The 20,421-nt window shown below is 45.6% G+C and overlaps 1 protein-coding gene and 1 pseudogene across 2 annotated transcripts in view; both read right to left on the bottom strand.

Annotated features, from left to right (window-relative positions):
• Nucleotides 1–20,421, bottom strand: part of LOC310772375 (seizure protein 6-like) — a gene marked incomplete at both ends in the record, with an annotated part of 161,324 nt that overhangs the window by 95,724 nt on the left and 45,179 nt on the right. The window lies entirely within an intron of this gene.
• Nucleotides 15,712–16,484, bottom strand: LOC310785076 (SPRY domain-containing SOCS box protein 1 pseudogene; annotated as a pseudogene). Its single transcript has one exon. The product of its transcript is annotated as an SPRY domain-containing SOCS box protein 1 pseudogene (transcript).

Below are 20,421 nucleotides of genomic sequence, written 5' to 3'. Positions count from 1 at the left end.
GCTGCTTGTCCTGCTGGACTCCAGGCTCACAGACTGACACAAACACTCTGCTGCTTGTCCTGCTGGACTCCAGGCTCACAGACTGACAAAAACACTCTGCTGCTTGTCCTGCTGGACTCCAGGCTCACAGACTGACCAAAACACTCTGCTGCTTGTCCTGCTGGACTCCAGGCTCACAGACTGACCAAAACACTTTGCTGCTTGTCCTGCTGGACTCCAGGCTCACAGACTGACCAAAACACTCTGCTGCTTGTCCTGCTGGACTCCAGGCTCACAGACTGACCAAAACACTCTGCTGCTTGTCCTGCTGGACTCCAGGCTCACAGACTGACCCAAACACTTTGCTGCTTGTCCTGCTGGGTTTCAGACACATTCTGTAATAAAACATCTAACCCAATCAGCCCAATGACCCCAACACCAGGCTCCTGCAAGACAGGGCCAGGAGAGTGGGAGAGTTGTCGCGAAAGCTAAAATACTATCCGATGGGGGACCCTGGGACAAATCTTATCAAACGGGGGTCCGTGGTCTAATTTGTGTGGGTTTAGCTGTCCTGAACATGTAAATGTTTGAGAAGCACTGCCTTGAAACATGGCATCTATGTGTTTCAGATGTGGGCAGGAAGGAGAGCACCATGTGTCACTGTATTCTCATGGAACGTGCACATGGAGGTGCAGGGAGTGATGTCGGTAAAAACAAGAGGAGCAACTGGAACTCTTGGCTTTAGAAAAATCAGAGACTTCCTGTAAGTGGAAACTACTGGCACTTGTTTTTTCATCCAATTCTGTAATAAATGGGGGGTCGTTCAACACTGACAGAACACATTTAATTTCCTCTCTCAGTTGGCTACACTCAGCCAGGGTCAGTGCCATGTGCATTTTGCTTCTTTTGTAAGAAATATGGGAATGAAAACAGAGTGCAGGGATCAATAGAGCAATTCGTCCTGCATTGGAAAGAGGCTGTGTGTCAGCTATGTATTGGTGCTGCTTATTAACATGACTATTGATTGGAGTCAGGAGAGCATGGTCGCAGAGGCAGCATCAAATAGCAATCGTTAACCCTGAAGTCAGTGTTAGCAATAAACACTTGGCATGTCTCAATAGTTAAAGGGGCATTTCACCGATAATCACCCTCAACACTATTTCCCCCTTGCCTTCAGTGTCATAGATTACAGCGCATACACTCAATAGATATTCAGAAAACTATGTTTTATTTTAAAATAGTCTAAAAACCATTTCAGTCTTCTCAATATAAAAAAATTAATGACCTGGAAAATAACAGAATTCCCCATACTGAGACTTGAGGCCATGCTTCTTTCTTTCTTTCTTTCTTTCTTTCTTTCTTTCTTTCGCTCCAATTTAAAAACAAGATAATTTGACTCAGTGGACAGTTTTACATTTAAATCTACTCGACCTACCTAAGTTCTACAGGACTATGCACAATTTTGGAGTATGTGAGAGATGAAGAGAATTGTTACTAAATTTATATCATCTTTGTTTGTTATTGAAGTCCCGCTTGAATCTGGCACCTGTCATTTCAACCAACACAATCAAAATTATTAAAATAAAAAAGTAATCATGTAGCGATCTCGCTGTTTAGTGCTGAATACATTTTTATACAGCTGTAACTGTTTATACCAGGCAGGCAGGCAACATTAATTGGTCCCTGTGTCCTCATAATGTATCTGTGGGTGTGCAGCAGTAGTGCCAGCCTGTGTCCTCATAATGTATCTCTGGGTGTGCAGTAGTGCCAGGCAGTCCTCATAATGTATCTCTGGGTGTGCAGTAGTGCCAGGCAGCCAATGGGAAACTTGATTGCAAAAGAGAAGAGCTAAAGAAATGGAAAAGCTGGAAAAAAGGAACAAAAAAACTGAATGAATAGGGGAAAAAACAGGAGCGTGGGAGAAAAGAGTTTTGGGAAGAGGACAGAGAACAGAGGGGGAAAAGGGAGATATACAGCATTGGTGAATAGAACTAATCACAAGGCGATTGCAGAATAGTGTGACCTCCAAATCCTTCTCCACCATCTCCCTTGAATGATGCTGCTTTAAACCTGTTGGAAATTGGACATTCTCCCCCAATCAAGCTTTGTGGCATTGTCAGAAATGGACCATGTCTCATCCCAACCCCATAAAATAAAAATGCTTCAGACTCGTACTGTGCTGTACATTCTGGCCTCTCCATTTTTGTTATTTTTTATAGCAGGAGCACAGAATGTGGCTTCCATGAAGCAGAGATGGAACAGCCTGTGTAGTGTCCCAGATGGTAACTCCTAACACCTGGGCAGGTAGATCAGTGAGCGGAGGAGGAGGAGAATTCAGAGTAGGACAAATGGCCCCTGACAGTGTGTGTGTGAGTGATGTCACAACGCCTCTGACATCACTGATGATGTCGCAATTTATGACATCACTGATGACATCAGTGGGACAGACAGACAGAGCCCTTACTCAATTGTATATACTACTACTACTATACTAGGCATCTTGCGCACTACGCATGCTCAATTCTTAGGCTGCGCGGGCTCACTAGCTCAGCCACTGTATGCGGCCTCACCCGCCCTGCAGCTCTCCTGGCTGGCCCTGAAGCCCGCATACGCAGCTCCCCTGGCTGCTCCTCAGGGATGCTGGATCACCTGTCCTGGAGCAACATACAGCTGTCCATGGCTGAAGACAGGGGGGTCTGAAGCCAGACTCCTACTTCCTTCAGTGTCTGCCCCTGGGACTTGATTTATGACATCACTGATGACATCATCAGTGGGACTCTTATGACAGGGACTTACATGTTAATTCTCCTCCCACACAGAATTAACATAGTAACACTAAGAGGAACATCTAGTTTAATCTTTGATTATTAAACTAGATGTTCCTCTTAGTGTTACGATGTTAATTCTGTTGGGTCTCATGGATTACTACTTTAATCTATTGTAAATTAAAAAAAACACGCTTTTATTTTGAAGGCAAAATCACTTAACCGAAAGTGAAGTTGTAAGAAATTGTTGCTCATTTCACAGAGGCATTCTTGCGGTTTCCCCATCACCCACGGAAGAACAACCAAAAACAATGAATGACAGCGTTTTCATGTGATGACTGACAGCTAGTTTGAGTGATAAGTGAGGCAGGAGGAATGACAACGTTTTCGAGTGAGATGTGAGGAGTGATGCCTGACGAGTGAGGACTGATGATTGACGAGTGACGCCGTATTGTGCGATGACTGACGCGTGAGGAGTGAAACAGTAATGCAGGAAGAATGACAGCGTTTTCGTGTGAGGACTGCAGGTGTTTCAGAGCACACTCGATATAGTTTTCTAGGAGACATGACTACTGACAACGCTTACTCTGACGGAGGAGGATGCCCTAAAATGGTTGCCGTACGTGTGAGGTGATCGTCTCTCCAACTGTAGATCATGATCCAAAATTGGGTCACTGTTCTGTTATCTGACATGGGCATGAAAAAAAAGGAAAAGGAAAATGCAAGACTTTGATTTAATAATAACACCTGAACGAACAATCGTAGGGCCCTTATGTTATATGGCTAGAAAGATTAATTCTCTATCTTTCATATTCAAGCCTACTTATACTTCAAGCAGATGGAAATTGAGTGAACTGGAGCTCTTTGAAATTAAACCTTCCCCACTGCTTTACCTATTCTTGCTTAAAACTATATCTAATTTGTGGGCTTATACAAAAACTCTTGACTGACAGAATATGGGAAACTAGTAACATAATATTTAACAGATACAGAAGTATCAAGTGATATATTTTTTAGGCCTTAGCAGTATTTGACACACAATTATACGCACAAAAATCCAGATTTCACATAATTTGGCCTTGTACTAGGTTAGACTACATGTTTTCATAGTTGTGTGTTTATTCATGAAGAACAATCTTGCTATTTATTATAGTTGACTGTGACATTTTGACATAATCAAATGTATTTGCAAATGATGAATCAGGTGAGAACCATTGTGTTGAGAATGAGATTTGAAGCAAGGTCTCAAGAAGTGTTGTCAACTCGTTACACCCAATTTCCATCTCTGAAGAAGCGAAAACTCAACTCAGTGGAGTGGGGAGATTCCAAGGTCTGGCCCCAGGCAAATAAAATAAAATAAAAACATCCTAACTAGCTAAATAGTAGAAATAATTTATATGCTTGCTACCTGTTAGTTACAAAGTATTGCAAATAATTTACATATGACATGTCAGTAAACTCAAGTAATTTTGTATGTATGTTCGTTGTTGTTGCCACATTATTATTTATTTCTGCATTGCATTCTAAAGTGCAACACATTTTTAACAGTGTTATTGGTAATAGTACAGTCTTTTTAGCACTAATATTTAATAAGGTGGTATTGCATCAACCTTCTAACATTGTGCAAATAAATCATAATGTTGCCAAAATTACCAGATGGGGTAATCCATTCTGTGCTGTTAGCGGTGGCGGAGGGGTTGAACAGTCAGGCTAAGTGCAGTAAATTTTCCTGATACATTTTTCATCCTCCCTCTCTTGCAAGCTGCCAGAGAGCTGAAAGAAATATTGACCGAACACAGAAAGGCCTGATCTTGCGTATTTCTCCCCTTCCAAACACAGGGATAGTTTTGCATGTTGGTGGACCTCAGAGTGCAAATATGTATGTTTTTGGAAACTATTAGCAGCTGTCTCTATAGGTTTTACTTAAACCTACGTAGTAGGTCAACATAAATATTTATCATAAAGTCACTGCATCTATCCTCCACAGTTTTTACATCCTTTCATCACATTTCATCTCTCCTTCATTCATCTCTCCTTCATCTTTGCGAGCTACTGGCCTGTCTGTCTACTCTACTGTAATGATGAGTCTCTTCCATAACGCAGGCCAGCTGCCAAAAGAGGAGCATGCACCTCAGCTATAATGCTCCTCCCTCAGCTCTGTGCCTCCATGCTCCCTCCCTTGCTCTTATGACATCACTGATGATATCACAACTTCGCCTCACTGATGACATCCCAATTGCTCTTATGACATAACTGATGATGTCACAATGCCTATGACATCATCAGTGATGTCACAATGCACAAATGCTCAAGTTACATCCCTGATGACATCACTTATGACATCATCAGTGATTTATGACCAGTGGGACAACACATTTAAACAGAGAGAGAACAGAGAACAAACATTGCCCACATTGCCCCTTTTATATATAGATAGATAGAAGATAGATTCCTAGGCTCAGCTAATTCCTAGGCTCAACCGCTGTGCGGGCTCACATGCTCTTATGACATCACTGATGATGTCACAACTTTGCATCACTGATGACATCAAAATTGGTCTTATGACATCACTGATGATGTCACAATGCCTATGCCATCATCACTGATGCCACAATGCACAATTGCTCAAGTGACATCACTGATGACATCACTTCCAGTTGAATGACATCACTTCTGGGACAAAAATCGCAGACAGAGCCCAAATGCTCCCTTTTATATCTCACTAACAAAATGTCCATAATCCCACCAGGGAGATAGCAGGGGAAGGTCTGTGATCTGACCAGAGATAGTTGTGTGAGGATGACAAGTAACAAAGCTCATCAGAAAAGTGAAATCAATTAACTCAGGCTCCAAAAACAATCTATTTCATCTCAGACATGCTGAAAAGGAGATTAGTGTTGTCAAGATGACAGAAAAGATTTTGAAAAATAGGACTCTAAAAATCAAGATCAAAATAAAAGCCAATTGGTATTTTGCCGATGGGGGTGCACACCGTGAAATTGGTAAGTGTGCAGGTTGTAAGGTAGCAATGACACTTGTGTTTGCGACCACCCAGCGCCAGCTGTAAGAGGGGCCTATGGTTTTGAATTCACATGTATTTTGAGGTGACTTTTTTGTGTGCCATTTCATGTGCAGAGATATCATCAGTATCTGAGTATCATCAGGCCACTGCAGTACAGTTGGTGGTTTGGACAGGAAGCACTGTACATGTACAGTCTGATGGCTATTGGCACAAAGGAGCATCTAAAGCTCTCAGTGTTGTACCTTGGTGTGTTGGCATGAAGCCTGAAGATGCTCCATAGCTGCATCAGCTCACAATGGGGGGGGGGGGGGGGGGCGGGGCACAAGGCAAGGCAGGTGTTGTCCAAGGTGGAGTTCAGTTTAGTTCAGAATGTCTCAACCAGTTTGCTGATCTCACCTGCATCCCTATAGCCATAATGTTGCCTCTCCAACACACTGCCACAAAGAACTGTGTCCTGCGATCACTGATTAGTAGAACATGTTGGGTAGTGTTGCATATACATTGCAAGACAGGGGCGGACTGGGATCATAATTCAGGCCGGGCATTAGACACCAAGCAGGCCAGGCTGATACGGGCTGATGTGCGTGCCGAAAAACTTGGGCCGTTTGAAGCCCAATTTGGTCCATTTGAAGCCCGATTTGGGCCGTTTGAAGCCCAATTTGGGTCGTTTGAAGCCAGATTTGGGCCGTTTCAAGCCCAATTTGGGCCATTTAGAAGCCAGATTTGGGCCGTTTCAAGCCCAATTTTGGCCGAGTCCAATTTTACAATGAGATGCACCCACTTTAACCCTGAATAAAGTAATAAAACCACTAGTAAACCAGTAGGCGGCGCCTGGCCTGCTGTTCAGTGAGTGGCCTGACTGCGGGCACCACAAAAAAAAAATATATATATATATATATATATTTTTTTTTTTTTTTTTTTTGCAGGCCAGGCCAGGCCAGGCCACCGGGCATTTGCCCGACATGCCCGATTATGCAGCCCGCGCCTGTTGCAAGATCACAGCCTCCTCAAGATGGACAGTCTTCTCAGTGTTGTCAGTTCAGTCCAGTTTGTCGACTAGCAGCTCCTTTTCTTCTTGACATTGAGCTGCAGCACCTGACAAAGCTCTCCATCAGTCTCCTGCCCCCCTTGCTTTCACTGATGCCTCCCACAATGGAAGAGTCATCAGAGGACTTGTGGAGGTGGCATGACCCCAAGTTGAATCCAAAGTTTGAGGTGTGTAGAGGGTGAACAGGAATAGTGACAGCACAGTCCCCTGGGACACTCATGCTACTCTGCTGGATGTCTGACACACCGCTCCAGAGGAGAACTGCAGCCTGTCTGTTAAATAGTCCAAAATCCAGGACAGATATATGGCCTGAGTTTCTCCCTGAGCAGGAGGAGGGGCTGCATGGTGTTGAAACCACTATGTCAAAAACATGCTTTGCAGCCTCTCCAAGTGGAAATAAGCCATGTCTAGCAGGTATATGAAGGCATCATTCACACTTATGTTGGCGTGGTAGTATGTGAACTGGATATGTGCAATGTTAAAAAATATATATAGTAATTAAAATATTTGTATTTACAAATCCAGTAGTATAGTTTCGGGAATACACCAATATTCGTTCCGCGTACATATTGCTGCAATTCAGAGTTGAGTGATGTCTGTGTACACTACACTGGATTTAATATAAAATCTGGGCATTTAGGTATTCAGCATTATCTTTGGTATTGATACTCCTCAGACAGTTGTACTGTATATATATTAGAGCCCGACCGATATATCGGTCCACCGATAGGCTATTATCGGTCGATAACCGATATATCGGTATCGGCCGATATGTTGACCGATATGCCGATATTTTTTTATTTTGTATTTTTTAAGTCATAGACAACATGTTGTGTATATTTGATCTTTTTTCTTAATTCAAGTTATATTTTATATTTGTTCGATTTGTGTTTTTGTATTTCTAGTTATTTATAATTATTAAATCCCCAGTTAAGTTTACTGTTTCATTGTATTGATGTCATTTTGGACAATAAAGTTGATTGATAAGCTTAAAATATCCTGCCTACATTACATATCTCAAGTCATATCTTTGTCAAGCGTTTGATATTTGAGGGATCATTGCAAAAACATTGTGTAATATAATGCGTATATTTCATATAAGAATATCGGCCGATATATCGATATCGGAATTTTTTTACTCCCTAATATCGGTATCGGCATCGGCCTCAAAAATCCAGTATCGGTCGGGCTCTAATATATATACCGTATTTCCGCTATTAGTAACCGGGGCCTTTATTTACTGAGCCACAGAGAGCCCCCGTCCTATATTAGAGCAGAGGCCTGTATTCGAGTGAGGCCTTTATTTCTTAATATTAAACTCTCATGGACATACTCCTTTATTTTCATGACTTTTATTGCAAAATATTGCATAAAACCAAACAACGCAAATAAATATTGGTGGTCACTCACTCACTCAGTATCCTGCTCCTCCTCATCTAGTATGTCGGTATCCTCAGCGTCCTCATCATTCAGAACAACAAGTTCATTGTTGACCAGTTCCTCTTCATCTTCCTCATCCTCGACTGCCTGTCTGTTCTCCTGGTCCCGCTAACGCAGCTGGGCGAGAGCCTCAGCGGCGCAGGGCTGTCCCTGCTTGAAGCAGTGGATGAGGTTGTCTTGACTCCAGACACTCCAGACTTTTCACAGACTGTCCACAAACTTGGAAGGACTTTTTGATCAGATCCTTGTCCAGCTTGTCCCAGGCGGCGATCACCCAGTCCACAAGCAGGCGTCGAGCAGGCGCTTTTAGGTTTCCACCTCCAGCTGTGTACTGCTTATCTGCGTCCCCAGCTATCCACTCGTCGTAGGCATCGTGCAGGCTCTGCTTGAAGGGCTGATTCCACATCACACTGTACCAAATGTTCTGCTGCATACGGTATTGCACAACGCTCTCTTTAAACTTAACGTCAAACTTTCGTCTGGTTCGTTTGGTCTCTGCGTTACGTCCGGTTACGTCACACGGTAGATGCGTTGTGTTATGGGAAATTTACAGTACCGTATTCACCGTAGTTTTTGCTCCTTCGTTTTTGTTTTTTTTGACCCGGCCTGTATTGAGGGAGGGGCCTTTATTTGTCCGCGCAGGCCGTGCCCCCGTCCTATATTAGAGCAGAGGCCTGTAATTGAATAGGGGCCACTAATAGCGGAAATACGGTAGTACTGTTTTTTCTTGCTACAATTTGCTCTTGGGAGGAGGTGGAATAATTCTAATGAATATAGCTGTATTTTGAAGTAAAATGGTGGTCTCGACCCAGTTTCAAGATGAAGACCAGACACGCTGCCTCGCATCACATGTAATCCTAGTGACCTCATCATATGTAATCCTAGTGTGACGACAAGTGTAATCCTAGTGTGATGTCCGTGTGACGCACTTGCCAATATGACGCCGATAATGTCGTGGCAGTATTTATAGCCATGCTCAGCGTGTCATCGTTCTCTTTCCCTGATCTTCTGGTCGCTGTACCTGAGCTGATCGCATCCCATTCTCTGAAAGCTGTGTTTCGCCTCCCCCACCTCCCCAGTCCACCACCAATGTCTTAACTCCTGAAGAAACCCCTACGGGGGGGGATTCTCTATTCTAGTCCGAGTAGATGCCCTCTCTCACCTCAAGAAGAGAGGCATCTTAGCACGGAGTCATTACGCCAAAGAACTAGTCGCCATGCTGCCATGCCATCAGAATAGTTGCCATGCCGTTTCATGCCATAGATCTTATCGCCATGCCATACTTGAATAAAGCTAGCTTGTTAACTCTACCCTCTGGTCTCTCATGATTGAAACACAATCAATTCTACTTTTCTATGTAATACAGTAAGGCCCTAATCCTAAAGGAAAAATCCACCCTCACATACTCTTCCACTTATACAGTATTATCATCAATTGAAGTTCAAGTAAATTTATTTATATAGGAGGCCTTTATCACAAGCATGCCTGAGAGGACTTTGCAGAGAATTAGTCTGATTAGATCTAACTGATCAACAATCAATCGTATAACAGAATGATGTACAGTAATTACAAACACAAGGAAGCAGAACAATGTACAATACAAGATACACAATGGCAGATTGTGATGTTGAATGCAGCCCAGGGGTTATTTTGTGATGTAACTTACTTTCCCTGCATCATGTACTTAATTTACTCCTTTCCTACATTTCCCAGATTGACTTTAGGAGCCGGTCTCCCGAAATTTCATGAAGTTAGTCTTAAAAATGCAAATATTATGTGCAAGAAAAGTGAGAGGAATATGTTTTCCAGCTAAATCTGATTCAATAAAACCTAGCAAAAAATAAAACATCTTGACATTTTAAGTGTACTGATGTTCGACAAATTCTGACTGGCAGGCGCTACACAGTGTAGTTGACTATTTGGACCTAGTAAGCAGAAGCCTGGGCAGCAGATGGCCCCTCAGACCAGCAGCAAGTGACCTTCAGTGATGCATGTGTATCTATAGGAGCACTGTAGTGACCTTCAGTGATGCATGTCTATCTGTAGGAGCCCTGTAGTGACCTTGAGTGATGCATGTCTATCTGTAGGAGGCCTGTAGTGACCTTCAGTGATGCATGTCTATCTGTAGGAGCCCTGTAGTGACCTTGAGTGATGCATGTCTATCTGTAGGAGCCCTGTAGTGACCTTGAGTGATGCATGTCTATCTGTAGGAGCCCTGTAGTGATCTTGAGTGATGCATGTCTATCTGTAGGAGCCCTGTAGTGACCTTCAGTGATGCATGTCTATCTGTAGGTGCCCTGTAGTGACCTTGAGTGATGCATGTCTATCTGTAGGTGCCCTGTAGTGACCTTGAGTGAAGCATGTCTATCTATTCACGAGTTTCCTGGTGAGACCGTGGGCGCTTCCATGACACCATCCCTCCCTGTTTCCAGCTGCCGGTTGCCTGTTTCCGCCCAGGACCGTTCATAGCGAAAGAGACTGAAAATAATCATAATAATTGTTGTGACTTTGTACCTGCCTATGTCTTGTAATGATGCCCCCCAGCACAATAATTCCACACGTGCATAATTGTATAACGGAGTGACAATATCTTGAATCTTGAAAGAGAGAGACCGCTAAAGCTCCGTTCAATGACCAAATAATAAGAGTTCCGGTTTGGACTTTTAGCCTTCAAAACAAAAGTGGCCGCTATGCAACCATACTATTTTTAGCAATTTCGGCTAAAATAAGCCCATAAAGTACGAGTGAATTGACATTCACCTCGTTTTTGTAAAATATCGCCGCTATGCAACCACACAACGTTACTATTTTTAGCCATTTCGGATCAAATAAGCCAAACGTTCCCACTCTTTGACAGCGGCGCGCACGTCCTTGCTAGTGAAAAAAATGTAAACAGGAAGTCGACAACCGGCATGCATGTCTATCTGTAGGAGCCCTGTAGTGACCTTCAGTGATGCATGTCTATCTGTAGGTGCCCTGTAGTGACCTTCAGTGATGCATGTCTATCTGTAGGTGCCCTGTAGTGACCTTGAGTGATGCATGTCTATCTGTAGGAGCCCTGTAGTGACCTTGAGTGATGCATGTCTATCTGTAGGAGCCCTGTAGTGACCTTGAGTGATGCATGTCTGTCTGAGGGAGCCCTGTAGCTATGAGTCAACATGCACTCTTCTTCCTCCAGAGAGGGCATCAGAGTGTAAAATGCAGGATTGAACACAGTGGAGAGTAGACAGAGACTAATGGGACCTGCACATCTGAAATCATATAAGCAACTCTGCTCAAGCCTCATGCTAATTATAGTGTGCGCTAATATTCAAATATCTTGATATATGAGTGTATTTGGTGTTCCAGAATCTGGTCCCTTTCTTTTCACTTTTGTAAACTGCATACTGTACAGTATGTGTGCTATTGAAAGACAGCAGGCCCGGCGCCACGAGGGGGCCTAAGGGGGCTTAGCCCCCTCAGTTCAATTTTCGGCCCCCTCACTTGAATTTTTTTTTTTTTTTAAAGAATAGTTAATCTATAAAGGCCAGTTAGGCAATGTTTGTACCTGACATGTTTAGGCTGCTGTTTCTGCAGTCTTCATCAAATTTGATCAGTTTAAGTTGATGTAGGCTACCCCCTGTAAACATAGCTCTGTTGTTTCAGAATTGGCAGGGAAGCGCTATTTGCTGTGCTTTGGTTGTCACAAGGTGTCAGAGATGTAGCTATTTATTAAATTTGAACCTATGAACCCTTGAACCTCTATTAATGCCTTAATCTGCTGCTGTGAAATAAATGTTTTATTTGATTTTGAATAGTAGGCTTTCTTGTGTTGTTATTGCGCTTTTCAGAGGTTATTATGGTTAAAAAGTCCAGAAATAGGCATAGCGGGTATATAACCTATGTTTTACGATATAAAAATATCATGTAAAAAAAAAAAAAAAAAAAAAAAAAAAAAAAAAGAGTAAGTTGAGGCATGGGAACTAAGCCAAATTGTTACTTGCATTATACGTAATAATGTAATAAAGTGTAATGAGACATGAATGAATATTGTATATAGGCTATATATACAGTATATACACAGTAGGCTTAGATATAGTTTTCTTTCATATTACGAGCACTGTATAATGTACTTAGCAAGGTGAATTATGCTTTGTAATGACACACAATATATTACAATTACATCAGCAGGCTGAACACTCTACATGCAGCTCTTTACAAGAGCTATTGGCCAGTGGCGCTGCTCTTGAGGCAAGAGGAGGGCACCTGCATAGGCTAGGAGACCCCCCCCCCCCGTGGGGGATCAGGAGTCAAGACTCGTTGGTGGCGGACTGGGGAGGTGGGTGGGGCAAAACAACGCTTCGAAGGACGGCTTCGAGGGAGATGGACTGCCGTGAAGCTAGCTGCTGCTATAATCGGCCAGAGAGAGAGGTGACGTAGAACCACACTATATATATGAGGATTAACTGACGTCATATTTGACGTCATGGCAGACGTCATACTAGGACTTTGACTGACCACGTCATGCTAGAACTTGACTGACATCAGGGGATGATCGGATTATGCATGAGTGGCCTTCTGCTTGAAATATGGTCTGGAGACCTCACTTCAATCATGAGAGGCCAGTTGGTAGGATTTGACAAACTTTAATTAGCAATCGGCATGCATGGCAAATACTTTGGCGCATGACTCCCTATTGGCCAGTGGCGCTGCTCTTGAGGCAAGAGGAGGGCACCTGCATAGGCTAGGAGATCCCCCAAAAGGAAGATCTGATTACCGGAGGTTAATTGAGATCTGCAGGCGCCAATAGTTGATTGTACTTTTCTGGCCTTCGACCTTTTAGCGGCTTACAGCTATTTGCGGCTGGCGCTCCCAACTCGGTCGGGCCTTTGCTCTTGATACATACTTTTCCTGCCTTCGACCTTTTTAGCGACTTACAAGCTATTTGCGGCTGGCGCTCCCAACTCGGTCGGGCACCTCGCGATAGCGCTTCCCAGCTTGGCTCACCTGGCCGCCTTGGCGCTTCGCGATTGTACTTTTCCGGCCTTCGACCTTTTTAGCGACTTACAAGCTATTTGCGGCTGGCGCTCCCAACTCGGTCGGGCCTTCGATCTTGGTACGTACTTTTCCTGCCTTCGACCTTTTTAGCGACTTACAAGCTATTTGCGGCTGGCGCTCCCAACTCGGTCGGGCACCTCGCGATAGCGCTTCCCAGCTTGGCTCACCTGGCCGCCTTGGCGCTTCGCGATCGTACTTTTCCGGCCTTCGACCTTTTTAGCGACTTACAAGCTATTTGCGGCTGGCGCTCCCAACTCGGTCGGGCCTTCGATCTTGGTACATTAATGTTCTTTTCCGGCCTTCGACCTTTTTAGCGACTTACAAGCTATTTGCGGCTGGCGCTCCCAACTCGGTCGGGCCTTTGATCTTGGTACATTAGTGTTTGACTTGGCGCTTCCCGGCTTGGCCTACTTGGCTGCCTTGGGCACCACTACCCTGACTGCAACTACCCTGGCACCTCACACTTACCTGGCTTGGCACAACTACCCTGACTGCAACTACCCTGACTTTCTCTGACTCTCTCTTTCTCTACCCCCCAAAAATGAGCCGGGGAATTTACTGCGCCTTACTGGGCGCCATGCTTTCGGGGAGTTCCTCTCTTTTCCCCCCCGAAATTAACCGGGCGATTTATTGCGCTTAACTGTGCGCCGTGCTTTTCGGGGAGCCACCACCAACGAGACATTATTTGGCACGGAAGTCCGGGACACTGTTCGTTGCCATGCTTGCTGATAGAGGGGGGAGGGTTCTTTGGGCCGCCGGTATGGCCGCCTGCTCCGGGCGGATGTAGCTGGAGAATGCTGATGAGGGCCGGCGGCCCGTTTGCTGGAGGGAGGCGGAGGGCGATCCTTGCCGGCGGCTGAGGTGGCCGCTCCGGTCCTGAAGGGGTGGCTGGAATAGTTCTTCGTCGGGAGGTTGCATTTCTGGAGCGTCCGCTTGAGGCGCAGGATGAACCGGGATCTTGTCGTGTGGTGACGAGGTGCGATGAGGAACAGGGGGCCGGGGGGGGGCGGTCTGGGGCGGTGACGGCCGGTGATGATGTCATCAGATAGCGACCATCTTTTCCCCCCGAGCAAACACCCGTTTGCTACGGACTGCTCATAGCCCGCTGGCGCGGCTGGGGCCAGACCATGGGGAAGTCTGGGCGGATCGTAGAACAGACCGGAAGATCCATGGGGCAAGCGGTTCATTCTGGCGGCCACGGCTGAAATGAAATGCTTAATGCATGAGATATAAAGAAACTGGTTAATAAACAAGTGAGAGAAGGCAGTGGTTTCACCGCCTTGCAAATGCACCATGGACTGCTAGTTGCAACTCCCAGTGATATGTTATGGTTGGCCGCGTATAACAATGGGATTCGCAGCCTCTTGTTACCTGACTAGCGTGACGCTGTATTAATTAATTTTTTTTTTTTTTTGCTTTGGTATTATTTAGGCGTTTTACTTTGAAATTCGTTAGGAACAGGAAGTGGTGTATTAAGACCGGGTAGCTTGACGCGGAAAAGACGTCAGCATTCCCTGGGCCGGCGGCTTTAGCTCAGGAGGTAGAGCGGGTCGGCCAATGACGCAAGGGTTGGCGGCTCGATCCCCGCTCCCTCCCAGCTGCTGTCGTTGTGTCCTTGGGCAAGACACTTAACCCTCCTTGCCTCGTATGATTGGTATGAATGTAGACATGAATGATGGTGGTCGGAGGGGCCGTTGAGCGCCGATGTGTGGCTGCCACGCTTTCGAACCACCGGTACGAATGGTGTGAACGAATAATGATTCTGTGAAGCGCTTTGAGCACTTGGAAAGGCGCTATATAAATCCAATCATTATTATTATTATTATATTATTATTATTATTATTATGAAAGTTATACAGTAACGCTCATTCTAGCTGATGCTATTATTATTATTATTATTATTATTATTGTTATTATTATTATTATTATTATTATTATTACCTTTACCTTTATTATTATTATTATTATTATTATTTTTATTTATTTTTAATACCGGCATATCACGTGATCTCAACAGCATGCTATGCTGTCAGGAAGAATTGTGAATTGTGACCCCCGCAGGCCATTGCAAGAAAGCGATTTCCGCGTAGGCGTCGGAAATGGGCAGGCTGAAATGCCCACTGGATAGAATAGTCAGATCACAGGCCAAATAATTGGCAGTCAGCTTCACTTTATTTAATCAAGACACAAGGGGCACTTACGGTACATGTGGTGTTTTCAGAGCAATGTAAGTCAGTATTTCTTGTTTGGTGGGGCGGGCCGTTTGCGGGCAGACGGAGTATTTAAGAGATGGATACGTCTGATTTTACTGGGCTGGTAGATTGCCCGTTTTAATACTGAAATACTGATACTTCCCTCATGGGTCCTTTCGCGTCCACGGGTGACCGGTCCTCCAGGGTATGCTCGGTGTGCTGTGGTCGTCAGCCCCGTCCTTGGTAGAGCAGGTAGCTCTTGAGAGAGGCGGGCAGGGGCAGACCGTGGATTTCGCTCAGGCGGTCCCTTCCTATAGCCGCCCGCACGGAGCGCCTGCACAGGTCCATCAGAGGGAGGGGATCCGGATCGAGTCCGTTTATGTACCGGATTCGTATTTCGCAGTGTCCCCATACGGCGCTCACTGCGGGGTACACCTTCCTGCCCTTAAGTCCTCTGAACGCCACCCCTAGGTCATGTCCGTCCGCTATGAAACCCAACATCCCCTCGTCCATGTCCAGCACGACTAACAGCGAGTCTGGTATTATGAAGGTGTCGTCGGGCTCCAGGAAGGCGGGGTAGGTTCTGCCGCGTGGTTCTCGCCGTCGTGGTAGAGCTTGCACCGGCCCAGGTCCCAGCCCCAGGACTCGGTGTTGTTTCCCACCAGGGCCGTGTAGCCCACCGAATGCAGCGGCGCGTCGCCCGTGGCCACCCCGACCACGGCGTGGGACCCCCTCTGGCGCGTGGCCCAGCTGACCTCCCACACGTGGAGACCCTGCGTGTAGCCGACCCAGCCGCGGATGGCGTCCGTGCTCTGCGCCACGGGTTGACGGTGGAGCACCAGCTTGTTGTCATCCTTGACGAAGACATTGAGCGAGCGGTCGTCGTTGTTCCAGGAGTGCTGCACCTGGACGTCCGGGCCGGCGGGCGGCATGTCCAGCAGCCGGTCCAGCCGAGAGGGCTTGGTGTGCTTCGGGGGCGTGGCAGACGCCAGGGTATCCATCTGGGCGGGTTGGGTGGTGGTGGGGAACACGTCGGCTTGCTGCGCGGGCGGGGGCGGGATCGGCTGCTGTTGAGCCGGCTGGGCTGAGGCAAACGTGGGGGAAAAGGGGGGGGAGTTTTCCAGCGCCCTCAGGCGAGCCTCCACTGATCTGTTGGCATCTAGCAGGGGCAGCATAATGGCTCTTGACGACCCCTGTCGGCTCGGCGGAGCTGCGAATGGGGCCGTTTCCGCTTCCGGGGCGGCGGCCTGGAGGTCAGTGCGACCACGAAGAACATGGTGTGGAACATGGCATCTCACGGCGGCCCCGCGGCCTGCATTACCCCGACGGCTCCCAGCTCTCGGGGCAGCTTCCTCTTCTGATCTTCGTCCGCGCCGAGCGGCCTCTCGCTCCGGCTCGCTCGCGCGCGTTCTTGGGCGTCCGCGCACGCACGGTGCTTCGTCTTCTGCTCTCCTCCCACGGCCGTGGCCCATCCGAAACAGGGTATCGTTGTCTAGGCTGCCGACGCTGTCCGAGGGCTGCTCTGGCTCGGGATTCGACCTACCCGGAGTGGAGTGTTGAGCGTTGCGAGATCCACGGGGATTATCCATGGTTAAAGAGGGCTTGGGGGTGCTGAATCGGCCTGCGGATGTGGTGCAAGAACAACGCAAAACAACGCTTCGAAGGACGGCTTCGAGGGAGATGGACTGCCGTGAAGCTAGCTGCTGCTATAATCGGCCAGAGAGAGAGAGGTGACGTAGAACCCCGCTATATATATGAGGATTAACTGACGTCATATTTGACGTCATGGCAGACGTCATACTAGGACTTTGACTGACCACGTCATGCTAGAACTTGACTGACATCAGGAGATGATCGGATTATGCATGAGTGGCCTTCTGCTTGAAATATGGTCTGGAGACCTCACATCAATACTGTAGTCTCACTGTGCACCGTGTATTAATAAACACAGGCCTTTTACTTTTTCTTTTCAGTCGCAATTTTTTGCCAGGTTTGTCAGGTCGATATGAGCCCCTGGAATTCAACTAAGGCTTAGCAATTAATTTCCAAAGGATTTAAACAACTAAACTAACATTTGGAAATATGCTTACATCTAGCTAACATTTTAACCAGTATGCTTGGGTACAGCACCTCACTTTATAACACTATACTGTAGCCAGGGGTGTAGTGGTAAATACATTGTACAGACTAAGGTGGGTTAACTATCCAAGATGAATAGTTTACCCACCTCATTTCCCCTCATTGATTGATACAGTTGATCTGAAAGTAGGTGAGGTGCGTAAACTCTGCCTTATTTCAAAGAGGTGGGTAAACTGCATTTCAATCATGAGAGACTAGTAGAACGTTTAACAAGCTTTAAGGCCGTTTCTCACTGGTGCGGTGCGGAATGCGTTGCGAAATGCGATGTGAAATTTTGTGCGGATTTTCCGCATTGCAAACTATACACACAGGTCCGGGTGCGAATTATTCGCATTCCCACGTACATTTTCCGTCTGCGGAAAAACAGTGAGCAGAGACCACGATGGAGTCAAGCAGTAGTAGTAGCAGTGATGACGACCTGTTCCTCATTTTGCTGAGAAAACAAATGAGAAAGAGGAAAATAAGGTTCTGGGTTCACCCAATTTTAGAGAGGCGCACAGAACATGGCGAGTTTCATCAGCTGGTCCAGGAGCTGCACCTGTATCACAGTTGCTTCAGGCAGTATTTCAGAATGGGAGTTGAGCAATTTGAGGCTCTGTTGGGGATGATAGCCCCTCACATAATGAGGAAACACACAAACTACCGCAAACCTATCGACCCTGAACAACGACTGGCAGTGTGTTTGAGGTGAGCATTTTCATGTAATTTATTTTGTTTACCGTCTTTTGCTTTAAAAAAAATCACGATATACGAGGGATCAGTGTTTGTAAACAAACGACGAAACTGGGGGGGACGTTCACGCTAGGAAGGCTATAGATAGCCTGTAACGTTACAGTAGGCTATGAACACAAATTGAATCATCACCATGCCAAACAGCATCGCAGCTCCATACTGTGTAATTATATAGCCAATGTTTCTGATTTCATTGGTCAAACGTATCTTGCCGCATCCGAAAATCCGCGGAAGTCAAAGTCCGTCCGGAAAAATAAACCCCCGCACGAATGTTCCGCCTCGGTGTGCAAAGTTCAATTGCAACTCATTAAAACATTTTGTTGCAAATCTCCGTGCCAAATATTCGCGCGAAAATCCGCACCAGTGTGAAACGGCCTTTAATGATACAACAAATTACAACAAAATACAACAAAACTTTGGCGTATGACTCCATGATATGATGACGCTCTCCTGAGATGATGAGAGGGCGTCGTCAGTGAAGAATAGGATAGGAAATCCCCCATAGGGAATTCTTCAATCAGGAGTCATGACGATGGTGGTGGTCAGGGGAGGAGGTGGGGCAAAAACAACTGCTTCAGTATACACCGAGTATACACCGCCGCAGCACAGGTCTGCTTGTGACCTTGTCATTCCATGAGCCTGCTAAACAACTTGGAAACCTGGACAGCCTCCAGGCCAAAGAGCCTGAAAAACTGATGATGACAAGGTATGACACATGCTTGTCAATCAATATTTTTCCCCTCCAGGAACAGAAAGCAAGGCTGTTCATTTTCTTCAACTATATGCCAAGCTGTCATCTGAATAGTTTTCCATCCAGCTTAGCCTTCCAATCTTTAAGTTTCCACCTATACTTAATGCACTGTGTGTGTGTGTGTGTGTGTGTGTGTGTGTGTGTGTGTGTGTGTGTGTGTGTGTGTGTGTGTGTGTGTGTGTGTGTGTGTGGTTTAAGATTGAAAGTTACCCTAAAGAAGCATCCAGAGAAAAACACACTCAAACAAACGTTCCTCGTCTAGACTTATCTTAGTCCTCCAGAGCTAAGAAGACAAAGCTCACATATTTTAAAGTCCACAGTGGTAAATGAGGCATTTGAAGGTTTGCAAATGCCAGGGAACGCACACACACACACACACACACACACACACACACACACACACACACACACACACACACACACACACACACACACACACACACACACACACGGCAGTTAATTAAAAGTTAATTTTTGCCACCTTTTGTGAAAAGACTTACTGGGCATACATCCAACCTGGCGCATCACCCCAGCCCTTTGCTGTCTGTCTATCTCCTATCTCCATCTGCCCTCACAAGAAGAAAGACAGACAGCTTGAACTACTCCTAAGTGCTGCAAGCAATTTTCACAACTGTCAACCAAAACATCCACAGAGATGTCTTTTCTATATCAAAAACATTTGTCCCTAAACACTGCAAGTGGGGCTAAACCAAAATCTAGTACAGTATGTAATTTATTTCACCTGGTTAAAAAAGGTCTGTGGCCCTTCACTGGCGGGATTCTGGGCCAAAATATTTGACTGGTACTCTAAGGCCTACGAAATAACCCTTCAGCCGGAGGCAGAACTCGCCATCTTCAGCTGCTCGGAGTCCTCTCTAAACTTCACTACAGCTGTGCAACAATAATCTCTGACACTGGGGACAAATATTGCCAAAAAAAGAATTCTTAAAGAATGGAATGCTGAAAAACCTAACTTTAACTTTCCAGTCAAACTCCTTCAACATATGCCTATTTGTGATCTTGTGGGTAATTAAGAAACTCTCCTCCCACTCTTCATCTCCTATTATCACATTAGCTTCTAGTTCCCATTTTTCTTTAATATAAAGTGCGTCTCCTGAATCATCTAGTTGTAACATTCTTTAAATATCAGATATGCATTTTCTTTCACCCAAATCCTTGTTTTTATTTTTTATTTTTTTTATACTTTGTTTTTATTCAGTTTTTCCATTTTTAAATGCAAAGGAACAGACATACAAGTACAGTACACATGACAGAGACAGACATTAAGGAACGAGTACAAATTCAAATACAATAAT

Source organism: Poromitra crassiceps, assembly GCF_964638095.1.
Source record: "Poromitra crassiceps genome assembly, chromosome: 1".
Taxonomy (NCBI): Eukaryota; Metazoa; Chordata; class Actinopteri; order Beryciformes; family Melamphaidae; genus Poromitra; species Poromitra crassiceps.
This window is presented reverse-complemented; position numbering and strand designations above follow the sequence as displayed.